Below are 23,480 nucleotides of genomic sequence, written 5' to 3'. Positions count from 1 at the left end.
ATCACTATCCACAGCCAAACAAAGAACTGTTGGAATCTGATTGCATATCAAAGCACACCATCCTTCACTTTATTTATTTCATGAGATTTGTATTGTATTTGTGTTATCTGTCTTGAGTCATAAAACGGGGAATATAAATATACATATTGCATGAAAGCATTAGTATAGTGATGGCAAACCTATGGCGCAGGTGCCAAAGATGACATGCAGAGAACTCTCTGTGGGCACGCAGTCACCCCCCAGAGTTTGTTGCTAGAAAGGCAGAGGGACTCAGATGGGACTGCTTCCCTCCCCCTTTCCACCTTCCCTGAGGACATTTTTTCACATACCTCACCCCTCTGCCCAGCAGCTAATGGGAGCTCACAGTGGGCTGACAGGTAGCAAAGCTGGAGGGGTGTGGAGCACTAGGGCCACTCCCCTCCCCCTTCCTACATTCTGAGGACATTCTTCAATCCACCTGCCCCTCCACCCAGCAGCTCAGTGGGAGCACTTTCTCCCCGCCCTGTACAGGGTTCGGGGTACATTGCATGCCTAGCACTTGGTAAGGGAGTGGGCACAGCACTTGGCCTTTGGCGTGGATGGGGGAGGGACTCAGCATTCCATCTCTTGAAAAAGAGAAGCAAGATCTTTATAACTCTCTGAAATAATGATCCAAATCAGTAATAGGAGCAATGCAAATCAAAACAACAAGATTTCACCTGACACATATACCCAAGAAGTTGGCAAAAGTGAGAAAAGATTAGAAAAATCATTTCTGGAGGATTTGAGAGAAGATGGGCACACAAGTACATTAATAGGGGAATGAGGAATCTATAAATCACTTTGAAAAGCATTTTTAATTATATACTAAAGGAAATAAAATGTTTAAATCTTTGAACCCAGAGATTCCACTAATATATACTTATGAGGTGATTGATAGAAGAAAGTCTAGTTTTATGTTTAATTTGATATATTGAGAGGTAATGTAACAGAAGATAGAAGGCTGGCTATGACCATGGAAAAATCTGACTTCAAATCTGACATACTAAATGTGTGATCTTCTCCAGGTCACTTCACTCCTCAAGATTCTAGGCCACCATATAGACCATAAGTTGTCAAGGTTCAATCGGTATTAATGAACATAGTTTATAAATATATGAAAGTTGTTTATTTTTCTGGAATACTATAAAGTGTTCTTATAAGAAGAGAGGAGTAGAGGGCAACTACAAGTAGCTTAGAAAGAATGAAGTGACTAGACCGAAGCCAAAAGGAAATGTGTTTGGTGACAAAAGGAAAATCTGCTGCTGTAAAAATCAATATCATATAGGAATCTGGAATAGAAGATCTATGTGCTAAGGTAATCTGGATATGATCAAGAGGAGATGAAAAGATTAAACATCAACACATTGAGTGTTAGTAAAGTTAAATGAATGGGAAAGGGGGAATTTAATTCAGGAATCATTACATGTACTACTATGGGCAAGGATCCTTTAGAAGAAATGGAGTAGCCCTCATAGTCAATCAAAGAGTGAGAAAAGCAGTATTGGGGCATAATCTCAAAAATGATGGAATGATATCTGTTTGAATCCAAGGCAAATCATTCAACAATAGCTAACACAAGTGTGAGTGCCAGCCACTAATGCTGAAGAGGTCAAAGTTCATCAGTTCTATGAAGACCTACAACATCTATAAATGACAGAAAAAAGATATTACATTGATCATAGAAGATTGAAATGTTAAAGTGAGAAATCCAAAGATAATTGGGATAATAATCAAGTTTGTCCTTGGAGTACAAAATGAAGCAGAATAAGGACTAATGGAGTTTTGTCCAGTAATTCACTGACCATAACAAACACTTTTTCAGCACCCCAAAAGGCAGCTCTACATATCAACCTTACCTGGTGTCCAATATTAAGATCAGGTTGACTATAAACTTTGCAGCAGAAGGTGGAGCAACAACTGGTCCTGACTGGCTCAGATCATGAATTTCTTATTGCAAAATTCAGAATTAAGCTGAAGATAGTTGGGGAAACCATAAGATCATAAAGGTATGGCCTAAATAGCATCCCTTATGAATATGAATGGATGACAAATAAATGTAAAGTATGACATCTGGTAGATAGTGTGTCTGAAGAACTATGGATGAGGTTTGAAATATTGTACAGGAGGAAGTAACAAAAATGTTCCAAAGAAAAAGAAGAGCAAGAAGACAAAATTGCTGTCTGATGAGACTACAAGTAACTAAGACAAGAAGGAAAGAGAGAGGCATACACAACTCAATGCAGAATTCCAAAGAATAATAGGAAGATAAGAAGTGGAGATAAGATTTTCTTAAATGAGCAATGCAAAGAAATGGAAGAAAAGGATATCATCAAGAAAATTAGAGATATCAAGGGAACCTCACATGGAAAAATGGACATGATAAAAGATAAAAATAGTAGGAACTTAACAAAAGTAGAAAAGACTAAGAAGATGTGGCAAAAAGGTATACAAGAACAATCTTAACATCACTGATAACCACAATAGTATGGTTACTGGTCTAGTCACACATTCTGTAAAATGAAGTCAAGTGGACCTTAGGAAGCATTACTAACAATAATACCAGTGGAGGTAATAGAATTCCAGCTGAGCTATTTAAAACTCTCAAAGATGATACTGTTAAAGTACTGTACTCAATATACCAGCAAATTTTTAAACTCAGCAGTGGCTACTATATTGGAAAAGATCAGTTTACATCCAATTCCTAAAGAATGACAAAGTAAAAAAATGTTCAAACAATGGAACAATTGCATTAATTTCACATACCAACAAGATTATGCTTAAGATTCTGAAAGCTAGGCTCCAGCAATACATAAACTAAGAATTACCAGAAATATTAGCTGGATTTTTTAAGAGACAATAGAACTAGAGACTAAAATTGCCAGTATTCACTGAATTATGGAGAAACTCTACTTCTGTTTCATTGACTCCACTAAAATTTTTGACAATGTAAATCACAACAAAATGTGGCAAATCCTCAAAGAGATGGAATTACCAGAATCATCTTGTCTCCCAAAGAAGTCATTTGTGGATCAAGAGCAACAGAACCAAACATAATTTATTTAATGTTGGGAAAGGATATGTGTTGTCATTTTTAACTTATATGCAAAATACATCATTGGAAATGCCAGACTGGATGAATTAGTAGCCAGAATTAATATTGCTGCGAGAAATATAAACAGTCTCATATATGCCAATGATACCTCTCTAAGGGCATAAAGTGAAAAAACTTCAGAAGCTATTAATAAGGGTAAAAGAGGAGAGTATAAAATTTGGGTTGAAGTTTAATATTAAAAAAAAAAACCACTAGAATCATTGCAACTCCTCATCATTGCCTAGGAAAAAGCAGAGATATCACTTTGCTCAAAAGCCACATAGTCAAAGATATGTTTTTTTTTTTTTTCAAATAGTAATGTATGGATGACTATGAGAACTGAATTATAAGAAAGTTGAGCACTATAAAATTGACATTTTTGAATAGTGGTACTGAAAAAGACTTTTGAGGGTCCCGTGGATCACAAGGAGATCAAATCAGCCAATAATTAATTTAATTCATAGTATTCACTAGTAGATCAAATAGTGTAGCTAAAATGTAAGTATTTTGGCTATATAATGAGATGGCAGAGACTCATTGGAAAAGACCTTGATGTTGGGAAAGAATGAAGGCATAAGGAAAAAGGGATGGCAGAGGATAAGATATATAAATAATGTCATGGACACAATGAACTTGAGTTTGGACAGACTTCAGGATATAGTGGAGGAAAGAAGGGGATCACATGCTATGCCCCAAGAGATCATAAAGAGTCAGTCATGACTAAACTGAACAACAGCAAAGTAAGTGAATAGTCAAATTGTACAATTGATAGTTCACAATATTCATTTTTATACTGTTATGGTTTCAAAATTTACATTATGATCTTTAATCATTACTCTAAAGAAAACATGAATTATAATCCAGTAAGTAGTTTCTTTCCCCATTTTTAAACTTTCCAAGTCCACATTTGATAAATAAATATAAAAATGTACTTCATATTAATATTCAGTTTTAAACCCTTCACCTCATTCCTAAATAATAGCTACTCTCAGCTAATTGATTTGAGAAACATTGTGCTTATACCCCAACTCTGACATTTTAAATCAGGTATTAATTGAATATATAAAGAATGAATTGTTCTTTGGTTTTTCTGAGTGAGTTAATGGAATTCTCCCCATTATCATTTTGAGGTAAAGCCAGATCTGGATAAATTCAATTGCTCCTAGAACTGATAGAAAATTAGGAAGGTTTAATAAAAATGTAGGCATTGTTGGTGCTTACTTACCATATTCTAAGAAGAAAAATATATTGACTAGTTCACATAATAGCATTTATTACTTTCTGTAATTTGAAATAAGCCTGCTGCTAAAAAGGTTTTGAACAATGGTGTTCTTGGCAAACTTGAGATACTTCTTTCAGAAAACCCAATAAGAGTATAAAATGGTTACTTTTCCAGAATTATATCTAAACAATTCTCCTGCATGACCTCTAATCATGACATATTATATCTGAATATACATGGCCCTTCCACAGTAACGTTATTTTCCTTATGTGCTTCAAAGTGTATGAAAATATAGGCTTTGAGACTCTAACTATAATGCCATATATAATTTTTGGCCTCTAACCTTTTGAGAGCCATCTAGAATTTCCTATTTTTTGCAGAAATCACTATCTGATTAAAATGATCAGGTGTCCCTTGGAATTTTTAAAAGAGAAATATACATGGATGAAATTAAATGTTATTTTCTAACATACCTAGCTCCTTAAGAATATCAGGGATGGAACAACCTCCAGGAAGTGATGCATAGTGAAAGGAGCAGAACCAGGAGAACATCGTACACAGAGACTGATACACTGTGGTACAATCAAACGTAATGGACTTCTCCATTAGTGTCAATGCAATGTCCCTGAACAATCTGCAGGGATCTAGGAGAAAAATCACTATCCACAAGCAGAGGACAAACTGGGAGTAAAAACACTGAGGAAAAGCAACTGCTTGACTACAGAGGTTGAGGGAACATGCTTGAGGAGAAACTCTAAATGAATACCTTAATACAAATACCAACAACATGGAAATGGATTTGAATCAAGGACACATGTGATACCCAGTGGAATCGCGCTTTGGCTATGGGGGGGAGGGAGGAAAAGGAAATGATCTTGGTTTCCAATGAATAATGTTTGAAAATGACCAAATAAAATTATGTTTAAAAAAAAAAAGAATATCAGGGATATTTTGCTCCATTTAGCTCCATTTACCTATAAGGTCTGAGGAGAAGGAAATAGAAGAAACCAGATTCCAGGAAGACAGTAGGTTGAAAGACATGTCACTTTCCTCATATTCTTCTACTTGGTATAGAGGGATAGACAGTAGATTTGGAATCAAAACACCTGGGTTGATATCCCACAACTCTACTATTTACTACCTGTGTGACCTTGGTCACTTGACCTCCATGGTCCTTAGTTTTCTTATCTGTAAAATGAAAGAATTGGTCTAGACATATATGTATATATACATATATATATTAGACATTGTGAAAAGTGCTTTACAAATATTATCTCATTTGAAACTCAAAATAACACTACATGGTAGGTGCTATAATAATCCCCACTTTATAGTTGAGGAAATTGAGGCACAAAGAGACTAAGTACCTTGCCTATGATCACACAGTAAGTATCTAAGGCCATATTTGAACTCTGCTGTCTCTGAACTCCAGGTCCAGCTCTTATCCACTGTACCATCTCACTATGTGTGTAGTGGAAGTAGGACAAAGGCAGACCACGATGAACAGTCAAATGATCAACTATTTATACAGTTAATCCTCTTTAACGTGACAATCAAAGTATCTTAGATGCCTACTGTATTCAGGAAACTATGCTTGGTACTAGATAAGCCAGAATCCAGGAACAGGATATGCTACACAAATGGTCAAAATATAAAATAACAAGATGACCCCAAAGTGAAAAGGACTATGTGAAGTGTGAGATCAGAAATGTTGCTTCTCTTAAATTACTACAGAGTTCTTGCCCAGAAGAAACCCACACAACCTAGTCTAGTTGTAAAAAGAGGTTTAATGTGTGCCTGCCTGCCTGAATGTGGAGAATCAATGAACCAGCCTTGTTGCCCTCTAGAGGTGAAGAAATGCTCCCTAATAAAGTCATCAGAGCACACTCACTTGCTTTCATTTCCTGGCATGTCACCTGAGGGAGTGCTTGGACAGACAGAAGGGAAGCGGGGCCAAATTAAGCCTTTGGGAAAACTCAAAGGTAGAGGAAAAAGAAGACCCCCAAAAGACTAAGAAAGGAAACAAAGAAATTGGAAGAGAAAAAAAGTGAACCAGAAGTTAAGTCTAAGAGTGTTAACAAGTAGGGTGATCTATAAAGCAAGCAGAATCAAAATGGAAAGAATGTAGGATTTGGAGTGAAAGGACCAGGGCTTGAACCTCAACTATGCTTTTTACTACTTGTATCATCTAAGGCCAGCCCTTTTTGCTTTTTGGCCTCAATTCCCTTATCAATAAAATGAACAGTTTGGAATAATGAGCTCTAAAGTAAACCTTGAGCTTGTAGGTTCAAACAAGGAAAACTGAATGAGACTTTACAAGTGTGGTTTGCACATTATAAAGATTTTTGTTCATCCTTTTAGTATTTTTTAGGCTTTAAATCCTACAGACAAATTTAAAAATAATAGTAGTTTAATTGGTTATCTGAGAACGAGTCACTCCATGAGTTTGTCTTCTTTTATTTGTTCGATATTAGCCATGTTTATGGTGATGTTCCTCTTTTTTTTTTTAAGGGAAAGAATAAGGTAGTAGTTCTTAAACCTTTGGGGGTGTTGTGGACCCCTTTGCATAAGTAAAGCACCATTATCTACTCAGAATGTTTTAAAATACATAAAATAAATTAATAAGTTATGTAGTATTACAATATGATTCAAATATATAAAAATCCAGTTTTTTAATTAAAAAATATTTCAAGGATCCCTGTAATGCACCTCTGGAATACAGAATGCCCATATAAGAGATCATAGCTTTAAGTAAGGAACTAAAAACAATAGCTAGGATTTGGCAGTTGAAGATGACAGTGAAAAAACACATTGTTAGATCTCTTGAATTATGAGAAAATCAATTCTCCAGGGTTACTTCAAGAAAATTAGAAAAGTAAATTTTGCTAGATTCCAAAGAAACATGTTTTATACTCCAACACAACATTACTGCTTTGTTTCAGACATTGAAGATAGAGAAAAAAAAACTGAACTATTCCTTTTTGTAGTTGGAGGCACAAGTACATTATTTTGTTTTGTTTTGTTTTGTTTCTGCAAGTGTGTGGGTATCTATAAAAAGCCATCTTTACACATTTGACTCAGATAAGAATTTATAAATTGCTCCAAATGATATCAGATTTTAATCTCCTTTTAGGTAATATGTGTATACTTGAAAAATTGTATGTAAATAGAATTTTCTAGATTAATTCATATATTAAGTATTTGATCTTTGTAGAAAATGAGTTGTGTGACGGGTTATTTTTGCAAAATGAGAAATTCTTTGAGGAAATATTCAACCTCTAAGTTATTTATTTTATAAATTCAGATTAACAAATAACAAATTTGCTTTGAATGTAATATACTTGTACTTAATTTTTCATCAACTAATGCTACATTTTCACTATGTTTGGTTTTGAAAGTTGTACTCACCTAAAGTAACATCAGAATTTCTGGATTTTCAAAGCCAATATTTGGAATTCTTTGCTTCAAAATCAATAAAACTTTCTAATGGTTCAATCCATTTTACAACCTACTGTCTCTGAATTTGCCACAGAAATCTCTTTTTTTTTTTTGACTCATGAATGGTACAAAGTAATTTCTACCTTCAGAATCAACAGACTGAGCTCTTTATTTTTCATTAGCTATTAGATATTATGTATGCATGAGAAGTTTCAGATCTAAAATTTATTTGCTAAAACCAGATGAAGACAAATAATCTTATATTCCTTTTACATATCTGTTCCTTTGTGTCTGTGTGTATGTTTGTACATGCACATGTGTATATCTACAGTGTGAAATAATGTAAATACTAGAGTACTAGAGGTGAGGAGACAACTAACTAGCTATGAAACCATAGACAAGGGACTCTGCATCTTTGGATCTCCATTTCTTCACCTAGAATAGGAAGGTTTGGAACAGACTACTTTGATGGTTTTTATTTGATTTTATGATATAAGCCCATTAAAAAAATAAACTTACTCCACCATAGTCCTCAAGAAAGACCTTTGCTATGTACTTGGGAAGACATTCTGAGTCTTACAACATTCAAGATACAGTATGGCTTGATTTTAGTAAGTCATTTAACAAAATTTCTCATGATGTTCTTATAGTGCAGACTGAAAGATGTAGATAGGATAAAAGCAAAATTTGGTATTCTAATTGGGATCAGTAAGATAAAGAGATTTAAAGATAGTAGTGATTGAGATGATGTCATTCTGAAGGTAAAATTCCAGTGGAGTATCAAGGGACCTTTTATTTACACTGACTCTATCTAAATGTTATCACTGATTTGAAAGAGGGGAGAGATAGTATGCTTATAAATTTTGCAGTTCACATAAAGTAGGGAGCTTTGGGATAGCTAACATAGTAGAAGATGGAATCAGGAATCCAAATGATCTTGAAAAGATATACTGAAAGATTGAATATAACAAGATAAAACCTAATAAGGATAAATATGAAGTCCTAAGGCTGATTTTTAAAAATCAATAAAACTGCTACAGAATAGGGAAGATTTGGACAGATAACAATTCACAGAAAAGAGACCTAAGCACAATAGTGTACTGAAAGCTCAAGATAAGTCAAGGACATAATGTCAGCCACAAAAGCTATTGTGATCATAGATGGAATTACTAGACGTATAATAAAAAGAGAGACTTGCAGAGTTTGCTAAGCAATGATTGCCATGAATCATATCTTTGTGTCTGACTTGTGGTTTCTATGACTCCTTTTATAATATGTATAAAAATATGTTTGCTTCTTAAAATTTTATAAATGAAAGTGCCACCTTCCTTCTAGAGAATGTAAATCAGTCAACATTCCTTATTGTAGAATAGAAATATGCTAAATGGATCTGAGATCTACTTGACCTTAGTGTTCTCTCCTAGATTTTGGCCTATCTACTCCTTCTTGTACTCTGTGATTCTTATTTACATTCTCTCAGAAGTTTACTAAAGGAAGTCTATTCAGTGTGCCTTAAGATGTTCCACTGGACTACTCTGGTTGACTGTACATCTACTATTCTTCATTCTAGTATATGGTCAGCTCATCTATTCTTTCTGTCATTTAGTTCCTTAATGAAATCTTTATTCCAGTTCTTCTTTGACATTTCTCATTGATTATATGCTATATCTTGTTCATATCCTCCATAGACATCTTCATTGACTTTTGATACTCATCAATAGTCTTTGAAAGCAGTGAGTTCCACGATTCATTGACATTTAAGATTATTGATAAAATATTAATATTGAAAAGACGAAACTTTGATTTATGGGAAAGTCAGAGTCAGTAAAAGAACTTTACAATTTCTCTCAAACAATCCAGACTTCTCTTCTCCTCCCTTTCAAATCTGGGCCCAGCTACTGTCTATCTGCACTTTCTCTCTGAAAGAAATACCAAGCTGTGGGACAGGCTCTAGTGAGAGTCTATTCAAATTCATGTTGAAATCTCCCCCTCAGTCTTTCCTGTATAGATAGATAAATTCCTTCCAGTGATTACAAATCTTTCCCATGAGACTCTGCATGTCCTGAGGCTTGGTGTAATCAGCAGAGCCATCCACAACAAATCTAGAGAACTTCACTAGTCCTGGGCAATCCCTCTTTCACCTGGACTCTAAGGTGGCCTTGGCCATCACAATGATGAATACTTTTAGAGAGCATGCATCTCCTTGTTGTATGCCAAGCCCGATATTTATTATCAGAACTGAACATAGTTATTTGTCTTGTATCTTCCAAGCCATGCAGAATGATGCATAATTGAGTAACATCTTGATATAAAAGTGTTTATAAGATAGTATTTTAGCCTACTGAATCAATTTCTTTTTCATACTCAGTAAACAATAAGCATGATAGGATTTTATCTTTGCTAATTGATAGATGGGATAGATGTGCTCCACAGTTGAATATCAGTTTTAAAAGCATGAAGGTTTCCTACTAACATCCTCACTGAGGATGCCCTTGGTTTATGTATATGTGATTTTATGTGGGCAAGAGAGTAGCCTATATTTTATGTTATTGATGTGCTCTTAGTCACCTTTATTTGTTTGTATTAAAAGTTCTGAGGGTTTGTTTGTTTTTTTTGCTGTCTTTAGTATTCCCCCCCTTTAAATAGCTTGTATAATTGTCCCTCAATTTCCTCATGGCAAGATCATCCCCAGTCACATTTTTTTTTTGCTCTACTTACTATGTTTTAGCAATGGCATTGACAACCTTCATTATAAAAAGGAGAGAATCATTGGAATGGACAATGGACGTGAAACCATATTATATTATTTTCAATTTTAAAAAAGAGTAAGTTTAGATTGGATAAAAAGGAAAAATTTTTAAGGATCATGTAAGAGTGACCTTCACACATTTGAAGGGCTACTTTGTGGCAGAAAAATAAGTATGTATGGAACATGAGATATGAAATCATGTTTAAACTCTGTCTTTCACTCCCTGTGTAATTTTTGGCAGATGACTTAATCTTTCTAGACTTCAGATGAGTAATTTGTGAAAATAAAATTTGTATGATTTGAATAATGACAATGATATCAATAAAAATAACTAACACACATAGAATTTTAAGATACTCCAAGTGTATTACATCTTTTATCTCATTTGAGATTATTTCCAAGATTCTTTCTGGCTCTAATTTACATGACTTGTTCTTCTTGGCCTTAGAGGTCAGTACTAAGTGGAAATTACACTGAGACCATTTTCAGTTAGATACAAGGATAACTTCCTAAATATAAGTGCTGTTAAGTTGGAATGGACTGGCTAAAGATTCAATATGCCCTTCCCTCAACCTCTTACTGGAGGCTTTCCTTCAAGGGAAGGGCATATGTTAAGAATGACTCAATGGACCAGCAATTGGGTAGCACAGTGGATAGCACACCAGAATTGGAGTCAGAAAAACTCATTTTCATGAGTTCAAATCTGGCCTCAGGCACTTGCTATCTGTGTGATCCTGGAAAAGTCACTTAACCTTGTTTGCCTCAGTTCCCTCATCAAAAGGGCAAAAGAAGTAAATGGCAAACTACTCCAGTACCATAGCCAAGAAATCCCTAAATGGGGTCACAAAAAGTTGGACATGAATGAAAAATGACTGAACATAAGATTCCAAGAATATTGAAAAGGACACATCTAATTCCAGGTACTGGGGATATAGAGACAAAAATGAAACAAGAAGCTTTTGTACTGCTAGTGTGATAACTATGCACTGCCTAGGCCAGTTTACTGTTCAGAATATAGCCGTAGATTAAAGAAGTAAGACTTGTAAACTAATCTACCCATTTTCCTTTGTCTTTTTTAAACTTTTCACAGCAATTCACAAGCTTAATGTTTGCTTAAGCCTTAATTCTCTTTCATCTTAAAGGTTATTTCTGAGATTTAAGTGGAGAAGTATGCAATTATTATTCTAACCAAGGTAGTTACTTAGTTCACATAAAAATTCATTAAAAGCTAAGATTTAAGGAGGAAAAGAGGTGCTAGTTTTTTATAGTCAATATATTCCCTGAAATTCATTTTTATAAAAACTGATGTTATGAAGAAGTCATTCATGTGTAGTATGGAAAAGAGAAATAATTATAATTGTTGATACTCATAGATTTCTTAAAGTGTGGGGGGGGGGGGGAGGGAGGGAGGTTTGTGCAATAAATCCCAAAGATACTCTATAGAGCTCTATGTACATTCTTAGAATAATAATTATAAATATTTAAACAAATGAAACTGATCATATTGAAATATAGTTAGAAAAGTATATTTGCAAAAGTTCATAGACCTATAAAAATTTATTCATGGAACCCTTGGATTAAGCAGATCCCAGATTAAGAATCCTTACATTTTTAAAAATTCTTACCTTCCATCTTAGAATCAATACTATATATTGGTTCCAAGGCATTAGAATGGTAATGGCAAGACAATGGAGGTTAAGTGACTTGCTCAGGGTCATACCATTGGAAATCTGAGGCCAAGTATGAATCCAGGACTTTCCATCTCTAAGACTGGCTCTCAATTCACTGAGTCACTCAGCTACTCCCAAGAATGTTTGCATTAAAGATTTATGAAGTGCTTTCCTGTGAGGTTGATAATGCAAATGTTAGCATCCCCATTTTTCACATGAGGAAACAGAGGGACAGACAGATGAAGTTGCTTTTTCCAGGGTCATACAATTAGTAAGTGAAAGAGTAGGGATCCAAACTTAGAACTTCTGTTCCCAAGACTCCTCTCTCACCCGCTAAAGCACCCTACCCCATCATGACACAAGTATAGCAAATATAAGAATACACATCTAGTGAACACAATATAACTTTTCAACTATTTTTATAAATCTTCTGTTTAAATATCATCTTAAAATGTTAATATTCTTGTGAACTGAAAGGTGAAAACATGAAAGATTTAATTTCTATGAACATGTCAGTCTCCCAGATATCTTCTGGGATGCCAGAAGGGTGAGAAGGGATGGGGACATTTGTGAATGGGATTAGTCATGTAGATATGAAGAAAAGTAAATTAAGCTTACTTTTAAGTTAAAAGTGCTGTCACTCATGTGCAATCTTCTTTTTCTTTTATGTGGAAATGCTTGTTTTATTTTGTTTTATAAAATTTGGAACTTCAAAAATACACTTTAAAATTAAAAATTCAATATTCTTTAGTAGAGTACATTGGCTTTTTTTTTTCTTTAAGAAAGTAAATTTGTATCAAATCTAACATGTTAGTTACACTGGAAAAAAGAACCTTGAACTCACATTTGGATTCATAAAAGATCCAAATAAGAAAGCAAAGATAGTTAAAGGGGAACTGAGTAAGGCGAAGGAGACTATTTCTCCCCTCCTACTTAAAAGATAAACTGTAAGGAAACTTCTTATTCAGAAACTATAGTCTTAATCATAGCACAAATGTATATAGCTCCCCAATAACAGCAGTCAAGGGAAGTAGATATTACATGCCTTATTAATGTTTTGTTGTTTTAATTGGAGTAGTGATTTCACTGGTTCAAGAAGTTCCCAGGAAGGCACATTCTTACCTTGCCTGGGATTTAGGGTCTTAGAGAGTTTCCTTAGACAATGAGAAGTTAAGTGACTTGCCCCTGAATATAGGCAGTATATGGAAGAGGTAGGACTTGAAACCACGTCTTAGTGACTGAAGCCAGCTCTCTATCCATTATACCATACCACCTCTCATCATTATTTTATATAGCTGAAGAAAATAAGCCAGAGGGGTTAAGTGATTTGGCCAATGTCATACATTAGGAAAAATGTCAAAATGCAGAGTTGAACCCAATATAATAGCAGAATAATAAGGTAATATATAAGGATTAAAAAAATTAACTTTTTCATTTCATTTGGTGACTTTCAGCCTGTGACTAAGGTACTAAAAAAGTTCATTAGTAGCTGGAAAGCTGAAGACAAATGACCAGAACGATTTTGACAACAAGCTGCTCTAAAGTTCTAGAGCCATTTCAGGAGGAGTCCAAAATAAGGAATCCAGATGAATTAAAAAGAAATTTCTAAATAAGTCCAAAGGTGACAAAGCAGAGCAATGAGGAAAAACACTTAAAGAAGTGTAAATTCTGTATGTTATAATATGTAATTATTGTTTTAACTTACTAAAACTATACATGATAAGTTTAGGTATTATATAATTTTAAGTACATGATTTTTTTTTGAAAACATTTTCTTACCTAAAAGAAATCTGACTTACAATTTGGGGTTTTTAAGAACTTAATTCTTGAAATTCCAAATTGTATTTATAAAATTTTAGTATCACTTTGTTAACCTTTTTCCCTTAAAAATAATAAATATGTTTTAGTTCTAAAAAAAAATTAGTTAAGGATGTGATGAGATGACATGGCATTGAGCTGTTTATTTCTTTAAATCTTCCTCTTGAAGTGCCTCATTTATAAAGAGAAATAAATAATATATTTTTTTAAAACAGGTTGCCATGACTTTTTTGTGTGTGTTTTTTTTCTAGGATCTTTTTGCTGATTTTTGTCAGCACAAGAGAATTCCCTAATCAGAAAACTCTCTCTACCAACACAGATGGGAAGTGATTCTACAACATGTGGTTTTAGAGAAGGTCCTAGAGACAATATAAGGCTGAGGCAAGTATTTAATTAGGACTGTCGTGACTCCAAAACCCACTCTTTATCTACTCTGACACACTTCTCTCTGTTGCCATGAGCTTCTTAATATTGCTATGTTTAGATATTGCAGTGAGTACATTTAAAAAAAAATTTTGAGGATGGAAAAACTTGTTAATTTCTGTCAGTTAATTTTGCCTAATATTATATCATGATTATTCTTTCAATAAAGTGTAATCATTATTTGAAATTATTTGAAATTCCAAAGACTTCAGTTCCTGGCTCAGACATTTACTAGCTGTGAATCCATAAGCAAATGAGTTAGATCTCTGGGGCCTCAGTTTCCATATCTAAAAAAAATGAGATTAAATATTTTAACTATCTACCTCACATGCTTACTATTATAAAAATAAAAACTAAATCTTAATAGTAAAAATATTATATTTTAGGAGATTTATTAATGATCGTTAGAAATCAAGAAATAAAGAAGATTAAAAATAAAGATCATGTGCCCATGGCTGATTAGCCAATTTTAAAATCCCTACTCACCACCATCACCATGCCAAAGAGAGGGAGAGCCTCAATGCCCACTGACTTTATCCTCTTTCTATAAGAAGTACATAATGACAGCAAGTCAGTGGGCTCCCGGGAAATGTATTTCTTTTTTAAGGTAACAGATTTTCAATTATAATTCCCTGAGATCCGAGGAAGACTAGTCTCTCCAATGGATCTTGTTAATATAACCAACTTTTAAATTACAATAATTTGGGGATAAATGGGAAAGAGAACAAAAGCAATGATTGCTAGGCTCATTGGAAAAAAGCCAGTTAAAGGGAAGTCCCCTTCAGCATAAGAGTATACATACAAAACAACTGCATCCAACCCCACACAGTTCACATCACCACATCCCAAAGTTCACTCTGGATCTTCTGGTATAGTGTGTGGTCTGTGTAGTCATCTTCATGGTGTCTTCTCCAAACAGTTCACTTTCTGGATTTGGAAAGGTAGCATGTTTCTTAAGCTAAAATTACACTCAGAACAAATTTAAACTTTTTCACTTAGAATAATTATACATTTCCTCCTGAAGGGGTATTGAAAAACACAGGGATCACTTAGGAATACATGGCTGATTTATGAGGTGTATGAATTAATTGGCAAGAGAAATCAAAAACATCAAAAAAATTCCAAATAAAAGAGAAAAGATAATTTCTGGATGAAATATAGACTATCAAAGTCTTATGTGTAAAAATTCTAAGTAAATAAAAACAAATTTATATCAGGTTCTTGAATCAGGGATCAATTAAAGTAATTTCTATACCATAATTCTATAGGACAAAATGCAATAATATTTCACTTACCCATTTGCAGCCAAGACTATAGGAAGTTGCCACACGATGAAAGACAGAATAGGGACTAGATTATAGGAGCCAGTTGGGAGCTGAATTTGAGATACTTGGTAGAATGTGGGACAAGGAAGACCTGCCTCTGACATATGTCAAATGCATTAGGTGGTAATTTTGTTAGGTGCTTTATGGTAATAGGGGGATGCTGAGCAAGCACACTGAGCAATATGGTAGTGAGGAGTCAGACCCCATCTCCCTCCTCCCCTCCCACCAACTTCCTTTGTTCTTTTTCCTTGAAGCTGGGATTCAGACTAAGTTGACTGAAAATCTGACAGATAACTCACTCTCTAAATTTGTTAGAAACGGTATTTAATTTAAAGAAGGAAGAGAAAAGGAGGTTGGATAGGAAAGAGGGGTTAGGATTTCCTTAATCTAGAATAAATCTTAAAATGAATAACTAAAATTATATAGTCTTACAAGAGGGATGTGCTTGACAGCTTTGAAAGGGTCTTCAAAGTCAAACTCCAATATTTCAGAGAGGAAATTGGTGACCACAAGGCAGAGAAAAAATCCTCAGCTCTTTCTTCCAAAGGTCTCAGGAAAGAGTCAGCCCCAAGCACTTTGTGTGTTCCTGTTTTAACTGCCTTCTCCAGGTCACATTCTCCCTGGAATTTTTCCTTGATGGGCAGATCTCCAAGCTTCCATCCATTGCATCTTTTCTCCAGGTTTCCTGCAGTCTTATTCTCTTACAATATATTACTCTTACACAAAACAGTCCCAACTTCGAACCCCAAACAAGTTCAAGTCCTCTTGTCTTGGCTTCAAATTTCATTAATCCCATTTGGATTGGTTGGTCTCTTTGACCTTGTGCTCAATTGGCACTATGCAGTTTAGCTTTGTGTTTCTTTGGCACTGTGCAATGGCTCTTTTTGTATCCTCTTTTCCTAGAATCAGACAGAATCATTAAACAAAGTCCTATAATTAAATAATCAATGGCATCATTTTTATAGTCTAATGCTTTTGGGGTATGTTTTGACATTAGGGCAAATGTATCTTAAACATCTTACTGCAAAATCAAAAAAAAAGTTAAAGAAAATCTTCTTAATACTGGTGATATGTGCTTCAAATACAAAAAGGAGAGAAAAAATAAAACTGAAATGCTATATTGCACATGGAAGCAAAAACAATAATAAAAAAGTTTTTAAAATAAAAGATATATAGCTTATAATCATTGACACACTGTGTCAGCTAAGAAAATTTGGAGCACAAAGGACTCTCACCCCAAAATGAGTTTCCTTTTTTCAGACCTGGCCATGATCCACTGTGAGTGCAAAGCAAATGATTTTCACAAAGTAATAGATTTTTATAAAGAACAATAGTCCAACATGTAATGCATATTCTAAAAGTAGCAATATCCCTAAATTATAATAGCTCATTTAATGACAATATCAAACAAACCCACTATCATATTTTAAATGATTCTGCTATGTGACATTTAAAGTTAATGGATACTTGTCACCAGTTTTTCAGGTGTAGCAATGTTTCAACCTTGACTGAGAGATTTTTTTTTAAAATCTATTACTGCCATCATTACAAAAATGTGGCAGAAGAGTTTAGAAAAACCCAAACTCTCTACTGTTGATATTGGGTCTAAAAAAATGTCACCAAGAATCTAGAGATCATCCTGTTGGAAGGGTATAGGAAAATGAGGAGTTATAAATGAGAGATGCCCCTCTTGGGAGCCATCCAGGGCTACCATGCACTGGGATCAGCTTCCCAGCTCTTTTGGTATGAGACTGTTATATCCCATGCATTCACATTTTTTACAAATGTGGGAGGTGGGGATTATAATAGTGCTTCACTTCAGCTACTAAAAAGGACTCATTATCTCTTGTTCCAAATAACTCAGAGGCAGGCCAAATGATCAGTCAGAGTTGTTGGAAAGAATCTAAAAATCAAGTCTAAAGGCCCCTTAAAATCAATTTGAGATATTCAGCTCATTAAATTTTCCAAAGGTTGTTATATAATTGTAATCAGTTTTGATGAAGTCCATCCATCATCTATGTGACAATTTACAAAGCCAAAATAGAAAAAAAAAAGGTGTTTATGGGCTTTCAAAATATTTTACAATATTTTGTTCAGCAGTCATAGGGGAAAAGAAACAGAATATGAGTAGTTAAAACACAGGAGGTTAAAATGATCCAGTGTAACAGAATATTATTGAATGCATTTATATATGAACTTATAAGAACAAAATTAAAACAAACAAAACAATCAGCAAAATTCAAAAAGATACAGAGACTTTCATTAAAAAAAAAAGGAGTTTGAAAAAGCTTAAAATTTCCACTTCCAGACTGTTTAAAGTTCCTTTCTCCATACATTGAGATTCCTATTGTCAGTGCTCTTGGATCTCCCATAGTGAGGGAGAACATGGGTTTTAGGAATGGCAAAGAGTTGCAGGGAGATGAAATTTCTCCCCTGAATCTCAGGCAAGATAAGTAAAAGGATCAGTGCACTCATTAATGGCATTAATGGTAGAAACTGTTTGAAATAGGCAAGGTACTACTCTTTCATAGAGTACACCATGCTTATATCAACTTCCTGTTTTGGAGAAGTAAAAGCTTCTCCCCATCCACCCTGAGGTAAAACGCTAGTTGCCCCCAGAGGGAGTTAAGAGGCTAATCATTACCTAAGGAAAAAGACAGCTCATTTTTTTTTACCATCTGCCCAGAAAGGGGCTCCATAAACTCCTGACTTCTCAGGAGCAGCAATCAGCAGAATGAAGTTGGGGCTGGGGCCAAAGCCAGAGTAGGAGCAAGACTAGGAGCAAGCAGGATAGGCAGCAACATCCAATGGCAGCAACGAGGAATGAGGATCACAAACACAGGCTCAAGCAGATAGGCAAGAGTCCTCAAACTGAAAACAGCCAGGCCCATAGGGAGGGCAACCAGGCAAAAATTAAGGAAAGAAAAAAACCCCAATAAACAAATCAGCAGGAGCAGGGCAGCAGCTCAGGTAGAGAGTTTGGAGCCCTCTCAGAATTTGTGGTGGGGAAGGGGGGGGGGGGGGTTGAAAAGCCTTGGCAGGAGAAACATGGCTTAAAAATGTATCTAGGCTATCTTAAAAAATAAATTTGAGAGTTTTTCTCAAAGTTTTACATTTGCCAAACTTAAATTAATGTTTCAATAATAAAACGTTATATTTTAGGAGATTTATTAAAGATCATTAGAAATCAAGTAATAAAGAGGATACAAAATAAAGACCACATGCACATGACTGATTAGCTATTTCAAAATTCCCACTCACCACCGTCACCACACTTGTGCATGTCCGAGAGAGCAAGCAGGACCACCCACTCAATATTTATCCCTGTCTATAGGAAGTATGTAATGACAGTGGGCTCCATGGAAATGTAGTTCTTTTTTAAGGTAACAGATTTTCAATTATGATTCTGTCTGATTCCAGGAGAAGGAAACATAAAAGAGACATTGCACAGTGCCAAAGAAGCACAAAGCTACTTATATAGTGCCAGTCGAGCATAAGATCAAAAGAGATCAAACCAATGCTACACGGATTGATGACATTCTGTGCAAAGAGTGCAAGGACTTAAACATGTGTGAGACTCAAGGTTGCAGCTGTTTAACATTTGTTAAATGCAGGTCTTCCTTGTACCACACAATCTATATAAAATACATGGCATCAATTATAATGGCTCCATCCTGGCTCCCATTTATTCCTATAATCTAGTTCCTTTTCTCTCTGATAGTATAGCCACTTCCCGTAGTCTTGGCTGCAAATGGATGTGAAATATTACTGCATTTTGTCCTATAGACTTGTGGAATATAAATCACTTTAAATGGGCCCTGATTCAAGGACCAGTTATGAATTTATTTTTCTTTTACTCATAATTTTTACACATAAGACTTTGATAGTCTTTATTTCATCCAGAAGTTATCTTTTCTCTTTTATTTTGATTTATTTTGATGTCTTTTATTTCTTTTGATAATTGATTTATATACCTCATAACTCAGCCATGCATTCCTAAGTGATCCCTGTGTTTTTCAACACCCTCTTTGGGGGGATGTATTATTATTCTTAAATGCAAAGTTTAAATTATTTTTAAGAGTAATTTTAGGATAAGAAACATGCTACTTCTCTGAATCCAGAAAGTGAACTGTTTAGAGAAGGCACCATGAAAATGCCTCCACAGACCACACACTGCACCAGAAGATCCAGAGTGAACTTTGAGATGTGATTTGAACTGTGTGGAGTTGAATGCAGTTGTTTTATATGTATAGTCTTATGTTGAAGGATACTGCCCCCTAACTGGGGGCAAAAAAAACCAAACTGGCTTTTTGTCAATGAGCCTAGAAATCACTGGTTTTGTTCTTTTCCATTTTATCTTCAAATTACTGTAATTTAAAAGTTGATCATGTTAAATAATCAAATTGGGGAGACTAGTCCCCAAATCAATCATCAGGGGGAATGCATAATTAAAAATCTGTTACCCTAAAAAAAACCAACTAAATTTTTTGGGAGCCCACTGAATTCCTGTCATTATGTACTGTGGAAAGGAAATGACTGACAGTTTGTGAAGGAAGGGGCAACTGAGAGTGACAGTTGGGTCTTCTGACTAGCACTTCCTTCCTACTGGGTTGGAACTTGCTTCCTGGTATGGGAGGAGAAAGGAGCTGGTTCAGCCCAGTCTGGAGTGGTGTGTCTCTTCTTGGTTCAGTCTGAAGATTTTGGCCCAATCACTTCTGAAGGTCAGAAATGTTCTTGTTTGCTTTCTGTCTACTGCTAAGATTCTGAATTAGACTAAACAAGACTGATATAGAGTAGAAGGGAATGGGAGAACCCTCCGCCACCCTCTGGACCCGGCCTCAACTCTGAAGCTGAGGAAAAACTCCAATCCAACTAGTTATTAAACTTTATATTATTTGAATTCGCAGTCAGATAAGTGGACTATCTTTTGTGGTCATAGAGGGAGTTGAACATCAGTTCAGTCAGTAAAAGACAAACAGACCTTATTGGACCCCTGCTGCTTTCTCTCGGCAGGAGGCATCTCTCTCCTTTGCCTTACCAAGCAATATTCCCTCTCTCCCCTTAACTCCTCCATACCCCCATACAAACCTCACTTTATCCTCCAGTTTTTCCAATCCTCCCCATCTCTCCCAATAAATATTACAGTACTTCCTGTAGAAGGGGATAAATATTGAATACAGTGGTCCTGCTCACTCTCTCAGGCATGTAGCAAGTGTGGTGATGGTGGTGAGTGGGGATTTTGAAATGGCTAATCATTATGGGCATGTGGTCTTTATTTTGTATCCTCTTTATTACTTGATTTCTAATGATCATTAAGAAATATAAACTATAACATTTTTATTATTGAGACATTAATTTTAATTTTTATACTATGAGGAAAGAATGTGAAAGGACTTGTACAATGCTATAACACATTTAAGTTATTATTAGTCTAAGAGATTTTATTCATATTGAACTTGAAAATCCAATTAATTACTGACAACAGAATAACAAACATATCCATAATTTCAGATCTGAGAAAGAAGGAAGTCATTCATTAAATAAAAGAATTCTTCATTCTAAAAAATGGTTCATCAAAATTGTAGTTGCTCTTTTTATTTATTTTCTTTATCACTGACTACTGAGGGAAGCATGATGTAATAGAAAAGACTGTTAGATTTGGTATCAAAAGGGACTTGATTGCAACTTCCCCCTCTCAGATTTAACAAAATGCATGACTATCAGAAGTCAGTCCATCTCTCTGATCCCAAGTTTCCTCATTGTGAAATGGGAATAATTTCACCTGTTATGGTCACCTTAAGGTTATTGTGGAGTTCAACTAAGATAATGAAAGTCCCATGTTTTGAAAACATTAAAGCACTAATTAAAAATGTTAGCTGCCATTATTACTTGAGGGAGATAATATTTACAGAAGTGTAACTAAAAAGAAATTAAATGAATTTGTTTAAAGTACCCTCTGTTGAAAATCATCTTGGAATAGCATCAAAGATCCTTTAAAAATCTCATGGAAGTCAATGAGTAAATAAGATTTCATTTACAACATTTTCATTTATACATATCAGGAGCACATATGTTGCACAAGGTGACATATTCTTATTTTCTACTGACATTATTATAAAGGAGAAAAATAAGCATAGTAGAACCTTCCACTTCTATAATAATTGGTAGAGGAAGTATAGTGGAGGAAAGTTTAGGGGAAAGTACTTAATCTTTTAGAACCTGGAAGGTCAGCCACAAAATATTTGGAAAATAATAGACCTAATAACATATGAACATTTTAAAGGAGAATTATAGGGCTACATTGTCCAAAGAAGTGCCTAAACAACTCAAGAGACAATGTTAAAATGATTCCAGTTACTATATTAAATTGAAAATATATTCCAAAATAATTCAAAGTCATTAAAAAAAAAGGATCTTCTTAACAAGTATAGGCAAAATAAAAAATTAAATTCCTATAGGAAACAATTAGGAAAGAGAAAAGTATCCATCAATGGGGTCTGGTACTCCAAAATTTTAAGACATATTAAATTAGCTGTCATAAAAACTATTCCTTACTGGGAAAAAATATAGTTAAATAGATCAGAAGTTTAGTTTCAATACACTATCCATACATAACCAAATGTACACCAAACATAATGTTTAAGAACCCTTTAAAAAATAAAACATGAGGAAAAATCTTTATAGCAAGTCTCTAAAAAAAAAAGGCACAATTTCCCCAATATAGAGAGAGAATTGAGTCAATTTTATGAGATACAAATGATTTCTCAATTTACAAATGGTCAAAGGATTTGAGTAGATAGTTCTCAAATGAAAAAATTAAATCTATCTGTAGTCATATGAAAAAATGCCCCAAATCACTAATGATAAGAGAAATGCAAATTTAAACAACTCTGAGTTACTACCTCACACCTGTCAGACTGGCTAACATGTCAGAAAAGGAAAATGATAAATGTTGGAGGGGATGTGGAAAAATCAGGATGCTGATACATAGCTGGTGGAGCTATGAACTGATACAGTCATTGCTGGAGAGCAATCTGGAACCATGTCCAAAGAAGCAATCAAATTATGTATGCCCTTTGACCCATCAATACCACTACCAGGTCTTTATCCCAAAGAGATTAACGATAGGGGAAAAGAACTTAACTATTTAAGAGTATAGTAGCTGTTTTTTTTTTTTTTTGTAGTGGCAAAAAACTAGAAACTGAAGGAATGTCTATCAAATGGGAAATAGCTGAACAATTTGTGGTATATGCTTATATTGGAAAACTATTGTTCCATAAGAAATAATAAACAAGATCACCAAAAAATCTGAACTTACATGAAGCATTGCAAAGTAAAGTGAGCAGAACCAGGAGAACATTGTATACATTAACAACAATAACATATGATGTCATCTGTGAATGACAACTTTATCCACAATGATCTAGGACAGTGATGGTGAATCTTTTAGATCCTGCATGCCATTCCCTACCCTCCAAGACACCAAGTGCTTCCCCCCCCCCTTACCCCAGACAGGGGTAAGAGAAAAGGAGGGAGTGGCCCAGTCACTCCACTCAGTGGAAGAAGTAAGTGTTTCCATTGGGCTGCTGGGCATAGGGGTGGGGAGGTGTGATGGAAGTGGTAAGGGAGCAGCTTTACCCGAGTCCCTCTGCCTTCCTAGTGACTAACTCTGGTGGGCAATGGCATGCATGCCCACAGAGAAGTCTCTGCATGCCATCTTTGG

At 34.9% G+C, this 23,480-nt stretch overlaps 1 long non-coding RNA gene across 1 annotated transcript in view; it reads right to left on the bottom strand.

The window, feature by feature from the left end:
• LOC103106830 (uncharacterized) overlaps nucleotides 1–17,406 on the bottom strand; it is a 37,021-nt gene extending 19,615 nt beyond the window's left edge. Inside the window, exon 1 of the long non-coding RNA XR_467771.2 lies at nucleotides 16,190–17,406. This is a non-coding gene — a long non-coding RNA (uncharacterized LOC103106830). The remainder of the gene's footprint in view (nucleotides 1–16,189) is intronic.
• Between the last annotated feature and the right edge of the window lie 6,074 nt (nucleotides 17,407–23,480).

The sequence above is a fragment of the Monodelphis domestica genome, chromosome 4 (genome assembly GCF_027887165.1).
Source record: "Monodelphis domestica isolate mMonDom1 chromosome 4, mMonDom1.pri, whole genome shotgun sequence".
Lineage (NCBI taxonomy): Eukaryota > Metazoa > Chordata > Mammalia > Didelphimorphia > Didelphidae > Monodelphis > Monodelphis domestica.
Note: the sequence above shows the minus strand (reverse complement) of the source record. Positions and strands in the feature narration are given on the sequence as shown.